General features: G+C 44.2%; 1 protein-coding gene across 1 annotated transcript in view; it reads left to right on the forward strand.

Annotated features, from left to right (window-relative positions):
• Positions 1 to 921: 921 nt before the first annotated feature.
• ANO10 (anoctamin 10) overlaps positions 922 to 13,205 on the forward strand; it is a 299,674-nt gene continuing 287,390 nt past the window's right edge. The window contains exon 1 of the mRNA XM_030206114.1: positions 922 to 1,067. The gene's annotated coding sequence lies outside the window, so the exon portion shown is untranslated. The remainder of the gene's footprint in view (positions 1,068 to 13,205) is intronic.

Genomic DNA, 13,205 nt, shown 5'->3' on the forward strand with positions numbered 1-13,205 from the left:
CTGGTCACACAGGCCTGTAAGCTTTTCCCTCATTTTAGAGCCTGAACCAAAGTCTAGGCAGGGGACCAAGGCTCATAGCTGTAGCATTTTTAAACACACATTTGCTTATTTCCGATCTGAGGAAGAAGGGCATGTATTATGTCCAATAAAAAAGGTACCATCTTATTTTCTTTTCCATGTTTTATTTTGTTTGATTTCTATTGATAACCTGTGGACTAACACGGCTACCACACCTCTCTACTTCTATATTGTTGATAAGAGACAGAAAGAAAAGAAACTGGTGTGGTGAGTGCCGTGGGTTTAACCCGCTACTAGTGACACCACAGACAGTCTCTGCATATCCAAAGAACCACGTTGGAACCCGAAACCAGAAGCTTAGTTCCCAGCTACCTAAGGTACTGAGGAAGGGGGACAATTTTAAGAGCAACACCAAGTCTGACAGGAAAAACAAAGCAGCGGCGTGATAGGGAGCCTGTGTGTGCTACAGAAGGGGCGTCGGGGCCGGGAGGGGAGGTGAAACTTCGCAGAGCAGAGGAAATTGCGATCACTGAGTGTGGCAAGAAGGTTGCCACCCACAGTACTGTAATATAAGCTCGGAGGGGAGCTGAAAAAGGTATGGCAGAGAAGCTGCAGGATAAAAAAAAATTCATGCAGTTTTGATCCTAATGAAATTAGAAGCAGGAGGTGATTTTCATCAGTGCTGGGACATCTGATAACGCTAACTGGAGCTGCTTTGAATGCGTCTTTCCTCCTCACCTCTGTGAAATAATAAACATCAAACCTACTAGCTAGGCACCTTGCTGTTACAGTGATTTAAGAAAACAAAGTTAAAGTCAAACACCTGATCCCCCACCCCGTAGATACTTTTCCCTCTCCGATCTGGGCTGGACCTGGTTCCTCCAGTACGTCAGCCCAGCCCGCCGCCGGTCTCCCACCCACTCTCCCCGCCTCCTTCGCTGGTCAGGTCTCCGTCCGAGCTGCGCTGGCTGTGTGTCGAGGCAGGCGACCGCTCCTTCCTTCTACCATTGGGACGGGCTTGTAGGGTCGGGGTCAGAAAGGTGTTGGTGGTGAGTAGCTTTCCTCTTCTTTCTACATTGCTCCGCCCCTGTGCACCCTTTCTTACCAAGTTCTCCCTGTACCTCCTGTCCTGGATTTATAAACACATGTATACGTGGAGAGAGCTCTGCCCCTGTCTGTCACTTGCAGCACCGTATTATTTATTTATTTTTTTTCTCCTAAGGAAGCCTAGACAGAAAATAGCCCCCTTCCTTCTGTCTCCGTCTACGTTGTTACACCAGAGACTATTTAATTAGTTCAGTAAAGCAAATCCTTCTGACTAGCCTCTTCCTTTAAGGGCCAGTAGGGCAACAAACATTTTCATATTTAATTCCTTTCAATACCAAATGGCATTCCTTCCCACCACAAGTTTTTTTTTTGTGAAAATATGACAGTCCCGCCTTTTCAAAGCACTGTAACCAGTATGGGTATATTTGGAAAACTTGCTGTGTAATTAACAGCCAAGTACATTCAGTTCTTGACAGTACTAGCCTGCTATTCAGTGTGTGCATTATAAATACAGTGTTAACCTAAAGCTGGTTCCACCAGATCTCTTTCTGAAGTAGTGAGAAGAAAGTGAGAGTTAAGCCTACAAAGGTAAAACATAAGGAAACCTATACAATGAACTTTACCTGGATAAATTAAAATTCAGATACGCTTGGTAGTGATACATATGAGAAGGTTCTTCACTATTCACACTGATTCAGGCAATGATCATATATGGTTAGTTGTCATTTTCAGGTAAAGCGAAGATACTTGCGTGTAGCAGGTATTCTCTGAGGACAGCAAGCCATTCATTCTCACATGTGGGTGACGTCATCCACATTGCTCATCATGGAGCTTAAACAGCTAAAAATAGCCTTTTTGAGCATGCACAGCATCCCAATCGTGCATGCACGAGTGCCTTCTTCCAGCAGCTAGAGCGCAGGACCATCAGTATAAGAGTATAACACAGTGATTCTCAAACCTGGTCCTGGAGGCACCCCAGCCAGTCGGGTTTTCAGTATATCCACAATGCATATTCTTGAGATAGCTTTCCATTCAGTGGAGGCAGTGCTTGCAGATGTCTCTCATGAATATTCATTGTGGGTATCCTGAAAATCTGACCTTCTGGGGTGCCTCCAGAACTAGGTTTGGGGAACTATTAGCATATTAAAAAGGAGACAACTCCCAGGGGAGGTAGGAGGGTATGTGAGAATGAATGACCTGCTGTCCTCAGGGAATACTTACTACAGGTAAGTATCTTCGCTTTCTCCAAGGAGAAGCAGACTATATTCTCTCATGTGGGAATCCCTAGCTACCAGACTTGGTGAAAACAACAGTAGGATAACAGGAACTCATAACGGTGAGAATAAAATAGTAATTAACCTGAAACTATATACAACTGTGTGAGAGTGCAGTCTGGAACAGAACAAAATGAGCCTAGGAGGGTGGAGTTGGATTCTAGACCCCAAACAAATTATGCAGAACTGTCTGTCCAAACCAAGTATCGCATTAGGTATCCTACTGAAGGCAGTAATGAGATGTGAATGTGTGGACTGAAGACCACATCACAGCCTTTCAAATTTCTTCAATGGAGGCTGACCTGAAGTGGGCTACCGATGCAGCCATGGCTCTGACATTATGAGCCTTGACATGACCCTCGTCAGCCCAGCTTGGGCATAAGTGAAAGAAATGCAGTCTTCCAGCCAGCTGGAGATTGTGCGTTCCCTATGGCAACCCCTCTCATGTTGGAATCAAACAAAAAGCTGGGTGGACTGTCTGTGGGGCCTAGTCCACTCCAAGTAAAAGGCCAATGCTCACTTGCAGTTCAAGGTGTGTAGTGCGCTTTTGCCAGGATGGGCATGTGGTTTGGGAATGAATGCTGGAAGAACGATCGACTGGTTCAGATGGAGCTCCGACACAACCATAGGGTGCATATGGAGGACTACTCTGTTATGATGAAATTTCATGTAAGGTGGTAGAGCCTGAAGCTCATTGATCCTGCGAGCAGAAGTAACAGCCACCAAAAACAAGACCTTCCAGGTCAAGTAATTCAGATGACAGGAATCGAATGGGTCATGAATAACCTCATTGAATTACCCTCACGTAATACCTCTAAATCATCTAGAGAACATCGTATCCTACATTTCCTGAATTATAAGAAAGTAACCTACAAAATAATCCATATGGCTAACTTTTCATATTAAAGCACTAAAATTTGGAACTCCTTACCTAAAAACATCAAATGCACCGATTATTTGTTATTCTGAAGTCTATTGAAAACTCACTTCTTCAGTCTAGCCTTTGAGGAAATAAGCACTCTTCTCAAATAAACTCATGTCATTAATTTTTACCTCATCCCACCTCCCACTACTCCTGTCTATCCCAGTTAATCCTAGCCCTTTATCTTTTTCCTCCATATTTCAATTATCTATCTTAAATCACTAAGTATTTAATTACATCTGCTCCTAACTCAAGTTTTACTGGGCTAACATAATATGATATATTTTACTTTCTGTTAATATATTTTGAAGAAGTTCATGCTTTTTGTATAATTGTTATGTAAGCCACATTGAACCTGAGTTCTATTCGGGCTAATGTGGGATATAAATGTGATAAATAATAAAGGTCCCAAAAAACAACAAGGCAACCGATCTGCAAAATCCAATATGGAAAAAGAAGCCAGCAGATCAATATAACATCAGAAAGATTTTATTGAAGATACTGTATGTGAACAAATTGCCCGACACAGGCCATGTTTCGCCCACCAAGGGCTGCGTCAGGGGCTACAATAAACAAACAAATTAAATTATAATAAATAAAACATCAAATTTAAAATATAAAAACAACATACCACCATAGTTTCTCATATATTCACGAACAAATAGATAATGTATAAGGCATAAAATATTATACATGTATGTGAAATCTAAACATGAATAAATAAGTATGCAGTATACATATAAAGAACCACTTAATGCAAATAAATAAATCAACCCATCACAAAAACGCTTATATGTATTTAAAAAATGTATATATATAAACATGTATACGATTACCAACATATATATAATAAATAATAAATATCTATATAAGAACATATACATAAAAACAGCAAAGCAAGGGCACTGATATAAAGCATTAGACCTTGAACATATATAAATATGTGAAAATATTGTGTAACATATTAAATAATAAAAATGGAGTGGTGGACACAGACCTAATTTGAAACCTTCTGAAAGGAGCAACTCTAAAAACGGAAAACCTAAAAATATGAATGTAATCAAACACTAAATATATCAAACCAGCAATGATAAAAGATCATAATAATGAAAAATTAAAAAATAAGAAGTAAAAACAAAAATAAATAGCAATATGAATAAGATTATGCAATAAAAGGTTACTCACTTGTGGTGTATAATAGATTGGAAAAAACCAGCTCATATAGCAGATGCCTAAAATGACTGTCCAAAAAAATAAGGAATAAAAATTAAAAATGAAAATAGGCGTCTTACCTTCGCCAAATGAATAATGTATATAAAATCACTACTGTCCAGACTAACAGAATTTGGAGATGCACAATATACTGAATGTATGTGAGAAACATCTAATGGAATGATGTCATGGTTATACTATATATTGCTGTGTCAGAAAAAATAGTGCAATGGTGTGTGTATTCTCGCTGCGTATTGTCAGAAAGAAACCTCTAAAACTATGTGCCAAAGGTGTCTAACAATAAAGGGTTATACTTGGTGATATCTGTTTAAAATCATTAAAAAACACCATAAATGCTCTAAAGTATTACTGTTACTCATTCACAGTAAGAGAATATATGTGCAGGAAGGGGAATTTTAAAAACCCAAACATAGAGCGCAATAAAATATGCATAAATAGACATAAAACGAAACCGAAATTAAAAGACGTATAGTGATATTATATTGATCTGCTGGCTTCTTTTTCCATAAATAAAACAATTAAAGGAGCTTTCATCAGCTGGGTGAGAACGATGTTGAGGTCCCATTACACAGGCGGAGACTTCTGATGCTAATCTGTCGAGGGCCTGGAGCCTGGAACAGAGCTAAGGGACTTTGTGATTGGATTGAGTGGCAAAGAGATCCACCAAGGGTGTGCCACGCACTCGGAAGATCTCTCGGGCAATGCCCATTTTGAATGTCCACTCGTGTGGTTGCATGACTGTGCTCAGTTTGTCGGTCAGGCTGTTGATTTGCCCACCAGATACGTGTCTTTGAGGAGCATCTCATGCTGGGTTGCACAGTGCCATATCTGGATGGCCTCCTAACACCAAGAGTGTGATCCGGTGCCCCCCTGCTTGTTGGTGTAGTACCTCGCAACTTGATTGTTTCAGTGAGCACAATTTGGTTGAACAGCTGATCTCTGAAAACATTTAGAGCATTCCAGATTGCCCAGAGCTCCAGAAGGTTTATGTGGAGATATGTTTCCTGGCTGACCATGCACTTTGGGTGTGAAGCCCGTCCAAGTGAGCTCCACAGCCTCGGTGGGTGCATCCATTGTCAGCACCTTCTGGTGCTGAGGAATTTAGAATGGAGTCCTACAGTCAAATTGGATCAAATTGTCCACCAAAGAAGGGACTGAACCAACTCTGGTGTTACTCTGATGACATCCGCTAGGTTCCCTGAGGCTTGGCACCACTGGCAAGTTAGGGACCTCTGGGCAGTTCTCATGTGAAGACATGCAATGGGTGTGCCATGGATAGTGGAGGCCATGTGGCCTGACAACCTCAACATCTTCCAAGCTGTGACCTGCCGGCTGGCTTGGACTTGAGTGGCAAGAGCAATAAGTGTCCGCCCTTGGCACAGGGAGAAAAGCCTGCGCCTGCTGTGTGTCTAGCATTGCTCCAGTGAACTTGGGGTAGTTTAAAATGAATTCTAGCAGCTCCATAACTTGAATAGTTCTCTGCATCGACTGCTGAGCACCGTCCTTTTACGTGCTTTTCACCAGCCAATCATCTAGATACAGGAACACATGGACTCCCAGTCTGCATAGTGATGTTGCAACTACTGCAAGACACTTGATAAAAACCCTGTGAGCCGACGCGAGGCCAGAAGGCAACATGCAGTACTGGAAATGATGTGTCCCCAGCCAAAATCGAATATACTTCCTTTGACCTGGAAGTATTGGAATGTTGAGTGTAATCATCCTTTAAGTCCAGCGAGTATAGCCAATCTTTTTCCTGAAGCATAGGAAGAAGGGTGCCCAGTGAAACCATTTTAAACTTTTCTTTGACCAGGAATTTGTTCAGGACCCTTAGCCATAGGATGGGACTCATCCTCCTTGTTTTCTTGGGCACAAGGAAGTACCTGGAATAGAATCCCTGCCCTTTTTCCCCTGGTGGAACAGGTTTGACTGTATGGGCCTTTAGAAGCATGGAGAGTTCCTCTGCAAGTTCCTGTCTGTGCTGAGAGCTGAAAATGCTAAGTAGTAGTAGTAGTAGTAGTAGTAGAAGTGAGAAGCTGTCAGTGGCAGTTTGGTGGTCTCTGATGCCAATGCAGGGTGTAACCAAGATGGATTATTTGAAGAATCCACCAGTCGGAGGTTACAAGGGGCCATGTTTTCTGGAAAAAAATTAGGGCTCCCCCTACTGGTAGGTAATTTGGAACATTCACTGCCAGTCAAAAGCTCATCCCTGGCTTTGACTGGAGGAACTGGCTGTTCCTTGGGTGCACGCTATTGATGAAAATGAACACACTGGGTCTGAACCTGCTGAGGCTGGCATGAAGGTGTGTACTTGCGCTTCTGAGAGTAGTAGGAACCCCTCTTCGACTTGCCCCAAATGCTCCGAAGGTGCAGAAGACATTTGGTAGGAGAGAGTGTCAGTGGTGTCGGTGTGTTTCTTAATGACGTTGGTGACCTCCTCCACCTTGTCTCCAAAAAGGTTATCTCCCTGGTACATGGCATCCGCCTATCTCTGCTGGACTGAGACACCCAGCCGTGAGAGTCTGTGCATCGCTATACTTTGGGCAGAGATCCTGGATGCCACATCAAAGGTGTCATAGGGGCCCCTGGCCAAGAACTTTCTACAAGCCTTCTGCTTCTTGACTAACTGGCAAAGAGATTCAGCCTGCTTCTATGGGAGAGAATCCACCAAATCAGACATAATGCGCACCAAGTTCTGCAAGCAAAGGCTCGTGTAGAGCTGGTAAGATTGACTACGGGAGATGAGCATAGAGGCCTGATACATCTTTCCACCAAAAGAGTACTCTCTATCTCATATGCCCTCTCCAGCCTTCACCCAGGGGCCAATGCACAGAAGTCCCCTGCATGCTATTTCCACCTCAGTAAAACTTCCCGAGGTGGAAATAGTGGGCGATGCTCAAAACAAAAGGATGCAAATGAGTTCCTCGCACAAACAGCGAGCAGCTCGGCAGGGGGAAAAGCCATCGCTAAGACAGTCATCACTAAGCGTGGCTGCTTCGCATGCTCAGAGCAGTGTGTGCTACCCATGGCTTTCATACATGCTTACAGGCTGCATGTATGAAAGCCATGTGCAGCTTTTTTTTTCTTTTCCACTTTTTTCCTGGCCCCTGTTCTGCCCCAAGGGTCCTGCTTTGCTCCTCCAATCCCAGCATCACCTCCAGCTCCGGTGTGTGTGCCAGCAAGGCTGGAGGCAGGAGCTACTAATCCTGGGAATAGAGCTGGAAAGCACGTTCTCCCCACTGCAATCCTTAGGGATCTGAGTTCCCTGTGCTCCTGCTGCACAGAGCAGTGTACTCCTGGGACAATGATGAGCAGAGCCAAGGACACTGCTGGCCAGGATGATACCTGTAGAGCCCCCTGGGAGAGGGGAAGTTGAAGAACAAGAGCCCCCTGGGAGAGGGGAAGCAGACCGTTTGTTGACGCTCCACAGGCTGGGTGCAAGGGAGCAATAGCAGAAAGACTGGTCCGGTAGTGATGACAAGCTGCTTACAGCTGCTCCAGAACTCCTAGTAAATGTTGCTCGCTAAAGGTAGGCAGTCCTTGCTGTGCATCACTCTTAAAAATGGCTGTGCATCCCACGGAATGCACATTTACGAAGCTGCATAGGCGCCTACATGCACCCAACACACGCCAATTCGGAGTTACCGCCTGGCTACCGCGTGGCCTGTGCGGTAATTTTGTTTTTTTATGCGCTTCTGCGCACCGGAAAATCGGGCGGTAACTTCGACTTGACGCGTGTAGATGATTACCGCACGGTTAACGGGAGACTTCTTACCGCTAAGTCAGTGGCTGGTGGTAAGGTCTCAGACCCAAAATGGACACGCAGGAAGTTTTATTTTGCAGCACATCCATTTTCGGCAAAAAGTTTTAAAAAGGCATTTTTTGCAGGCACGCTGAAAAATGGATCTGCACGTTCCCAAAACCCACACCTGTGCTATTGCAGGCCATTTTTCAGTGCACCTTAGTAAAAGGACCCCTTAAATACTAATCAGCTCATTGCATGAAATCCCCATTGGCTGCCACTGCGGACAGAAAAGAGCCTACAGAACCCCTTTGTGCATTTCCCGCTGAATAACTTGCTCGGTAAATCGACTGAAACTGGTCAAAAAAGCACGTTGCTGGCCCGATAAGTTTAGTGCATCTCCCCTCCCCCCCCCCCAGTCTCTCTCTCATAACCCACCTTCCAGCCTTCATCCAGTCTCTCGCTCTCTTGGATCCTGCCACTGATGTCCTTAACCATGCAAGCAGCAGAGGAAACAGTATGTTTTCTACTTAGTTCCAGTCCCATGAGAGTACCTGAACTCCTGCACTTTGCGGCTCAAGCTTACAGTGAGCTGAACCACTGCAGGCAAGTAGCAAATGTTTTCTGTGACAGCACTAAAATATATACAAATTTTGGGGCAAGAAATCTCAGGTATCAGGGTGCAATTTCTAGGTGCCATGGAGACCTGGTGCTTGGGATTTGTCAAGCCTTGGCATAGATATCCTGTGTATCCACTGAAGAGTTTCCAGATTGGACAGTATATAACAGGTCTTTGAAGTCATGGTCTTCCTTGACGTGTTAGGCAAAAGACAAGTTACTCTCCTTGTGGCAGTGGCTTAGCATTAGGGTGGTGTGGTACTGTGGCTGCAGGGGATGGGAGAGAAGGTATGTAGCTGCTGCCAGAGAGCACCTATCCCCCCCCTCCATTCTGATTCTATGCCATTCAGATGATTTTGGATGATACACTGTTGTTTCAACATGCATTACAGACACACCTCTTTTGTTGGGTTACTGCAATTGTCTGTCACTCTGAACACCCATGTCCTACCTCATTGTGTGGTAATCAGGGGGAAATTGAAGCACAGCATGGGATCCACTATAGAGAGCTGTACGGGAATGGAGATTGCAGGAATCCTGTGGAACCTGTGGGGATGGAAGAAGTTGTCATGGGAATCCCACAGGAGTATAGTCAAAATCTCTGGTGACTCCAGAACAAGGCTTTGAATGCACTGAAAGAGGCAATTGGAGCACCAAAATGAGGCTTGGAATGTATGAAGAGAGGCAGGCGGAGCGCAAGAATGAGGCCTGGAATGCCCAACGAGGCAGTCGAAACACCAGACTGTGGCTTAGAACACTTTTTGGTTGAATAGTGAATACCATCCAAACAAACCACGGGAGGCTGTTGGGGTTGGGAGGAAACAGAGGGCTGCCTACCTAGTCGATTTCTGCTGGTACAGGTGGGGATGGAAGAGATTAATTGTGGAGATGGAATGGTTCTTAGTGGGTATGGGTAGATTCCATTGGGGATGGGCGGGTATGGGTGAAATTTCTGTTCCCGTGCAACTCTCTAATCCACTACACTGACACTGCTGAGGAAATGATGAAATAGACTGAGCAGTGATGGGCAAGCTGGCAAAAGTGAGGTGCAGTCATAGCAGTCAACGGCGTGATGAGACCCCTCCATCAACCACTCCCAGAGTTGAGCGCAGATTGCTACTGTAGAAATGCTCTTCTTTCATGCAGGAGAGAGAAACAGAGGGTGCGGATATGAAGGTTGGGAAGGTTCCAAGAAGAATAGCTGTTGAATTTGTATTCTGTAGGACTGCGTACATTAAAACAGACTAAAATCCCAGAATCCTCCAGGCAGGGTTTACTATGCTCTTCAGGTATGCTCAGTTGAAATGACATTTGTAAGACCTCCATTGTGTTCCAAGTCACCTGAAATGTCTCCAGATGTTTCTTTTGTCAAAATAGCCATAGTAGTTCCATGTCACATTCACATTCAGAAAATCTTCATTCTCTTGCAGAAGTTACCAGATCTATCTACAGGTTCTCTAATTTGCAAACATTGGTGACATTCAGGGGGCAGGAGCACCAGGAGAAGACTGGCTGGATTAGGGAGTAGAGTGACTTTTCTCTATTCTGCTCTGCTTCAGGCTCTGCTCACCCCCTCCCCTCCTCTTCTGTGCAGCTTGTCTAGAGGGGAAGGGCTGGAGCAGAACACTCCTACTCTGGAGTCTGGACAGAAGTGGTAGAACTGATTGTGTGTTGTGCCTCCAGAAATTAATTCCTGGTGACATCAATTAAGAAATGTAAAGGATTTGGTGTTTTTTTTCTTTTGGTCACTGTATTTGGTTAAAAGAAAAGGATGGAGGATTTAAGAAAGAACCCATCCTATGTAGTTGTGGAAGAAAGGAGAGCCCAGTGAATGGCTGAATAGATGGCCAATGGAGCCTTGCTATTCATTGCTGTATTAATGTGCATGTTGCTATGTTTGCCTGTACATTATGTTACATATATTGACCCTGTGTTCTGTTGCTGATTGGGAACTGGTTAAAAGATTTTTAACCCCCCCCCCCCCCCCAAAAAAAAAAAAAAAAAAACAAGTAGGGTTCAATGGACAATTCTCTCAGTGGAGGAGAGTGAATAGTGGAGTGCCACAGGGATCTATACTGGGAACAGTGCTTTTTAATGTATTATAAGTGATCTGGAAATGGGAGCGATGAGTGAATGAATAATTTGTCATGTGCAAATTTGATCACAAGTTATTAAATTGTTCTGTTCATTTACAGGAAGATTTTTCCTATTTATGGAGGAGTAGCCTAGTGGTTAGTGCAGTGGACTTTGATCCTGGGGAACTGAGTTTGATTCCCATTGCAGCTCCTTGTGACTCTGGACAAGTCACTTAACCCTCCATTGCCCCTGGTACAAAATAAGTACCTGAATATATGTAAACCACTTTGAATGTAGTTGCAAAAACCTCAGAAAGGCGGTATATCAAGTCCCATAATTTCCCTTTCCCTTTTCTTGAGGAATCCGATAGTATTCTTTCAACTGTAATTTTAATTGTGTTTTATTTTGTAATCGTATAGTTTTTTTTAATTTATATGTATTTTTTATTTTTAAATATATTTTGGATGTATATTTGTAGACCCCTGATGTAGGCAGTTTCTGAAACTTGGCCAAGCCTTCTTCAGTAAACTTGGTTTAGCATTATCGGTTGTGCCTCCTTCCTTGGACCACCTTTCCCTGTGCTTCCTTGTTTGTCGATTCTGCAGGAGTTCATCTCCTGTTTTTTTTTTTTGTTGTTGTTCTTGCTCCATGGTGCAGCAGCACCTTGAGTATTGTGTGTAATTCTGGTTGCCATATCTCAAAATGATATAGTGGAATTAGGAAAGGTACAGAGCAGAGCAACCAGAATGATTAAGGAGATGGAACTCTTTTTAGTTGTGGAAGGTCTAAAGAGGTTAGGGCTCTTCAGCTTGGAGAAAAGATGGTTGAGAAGAGATATGATAGAGGATTATAAAATTCTGAGTGATGTAGAACAGGTAAATGTGAATGTTTACTGTTTCAAAGAGTACAAAGACTAGGGAACACTCCATGAAGTTACACAATAATACATTTAAAACAAATAGGAAAATACATTTTTACTGAACGCTTAGTTCAGCTCTGGAACATATTGTTGAAGGATGTGGTAAATGTAGCTGTGTTTAAAAAAAAGCTTTGGACAAATTCTTTGAGGTAAAGTCCATAGACTGTTATTAAGGCAGACCCAGATAAAGTCACTGCTTTTCCCTGGGGATGAGTAGCATGGAATATTGCTATTTTGGAGGATTCTTGGGACCTGGACTGGCCACTGTTAGAAACAGTACACTGGATAAAATGGACCTTTGGTCTGACCCAATATGGCAACTCTTATGTTTAGGTCTCTGACAGAAAAATGTTGTTATTGTTTATAAGGTGACAGAATCTATGCCGCTCTGAAAGGTAACGTGGAGGGGCATAATCGAACGGTGCCGGCCATCTATATGGCCGGCGCCGCAAACAGCGGTCCTGAACCGTATTATCGAAAAAGATGGCCGTCCATCTTTCGTTTCAATAATATAGTTGGGGCCGGCCAAATGTCAGAGATGGCCGGGTTTGAGATGGCCGGCATTGGTTTTCGCCAATAATGGAAACCGATGCCGGCCATCTCAAACCCGGCCAAATTCAAGGCATTTGGTCGTGGGAGGAGCCAGCATTTGTAGTGCACTGGTCCTCCTCACATGCCTGGACACCAACCGGGCACCCTAGGGGGCACTGCAGTGGACTTCAAAAATTGCTCCCAGGTGCATACCTCCCTTACCTTGTGTGCTGAGCCCCCCAAATCCCCCCAAAACCCACTACCCACAACTGTACAACATTACCATAGCCCTAAGGGGTTAAAGGGGGCACCTACATGTGGGTACAGTGGGTTTTTTTTTTTTTTGGGGGGGGGGGGGGGTTGGAGGGCTCCTATTTACCACCACAAGTGTAACAGGTAGGGGGGGATGGGCCTGGATCCACCTGCCTGAACTGCACTGCACCCACTAAAAACTGATCCAGGGACCTGCATACTGCTGTCATGGAGCTCGGTATGACATTTCAGGCTGGCATAGAGGCTGGCAAAAAAATTATTTTAAATTTTTTTTTTTGGGTGGGAGGGGGTTGGTGACCACTGGGGGAGTAAGGGGAGGTCATCCCCGGTTCCCTCCGGTGGCCATCTCAGTTGGGGCACTTCTTTGAGGCTTGGTCCTAAAAATAAATGGACCAAGTGAAGCTGGCGAAGTGCTTGTCAGAGCCGGCCTTCTTTTTTCCATTATTGGCCGAAGCCGGCCATCTCATAACCACGCCCCGTCCCGCCTTCCATACCCTGCGGAAACGCCCCCTTTAACTTTGGACGGCTCTGCGATGGAAAGCAGTTGGAGCC

Source organism: Microcaecilia unicolor, chromosome 1 (genome assembly GCF_901765095.1).
Source record: "Microcaecilia unicolor chromosome 1, aMicUni1.1, whole genome shotgun sequence".
NCBI lineage: Eukaryota > Metazoa > Chordata > Amphibia > Gymnophiona > Siphonopidae > Microcaecilia > Microcaecilia unicolor.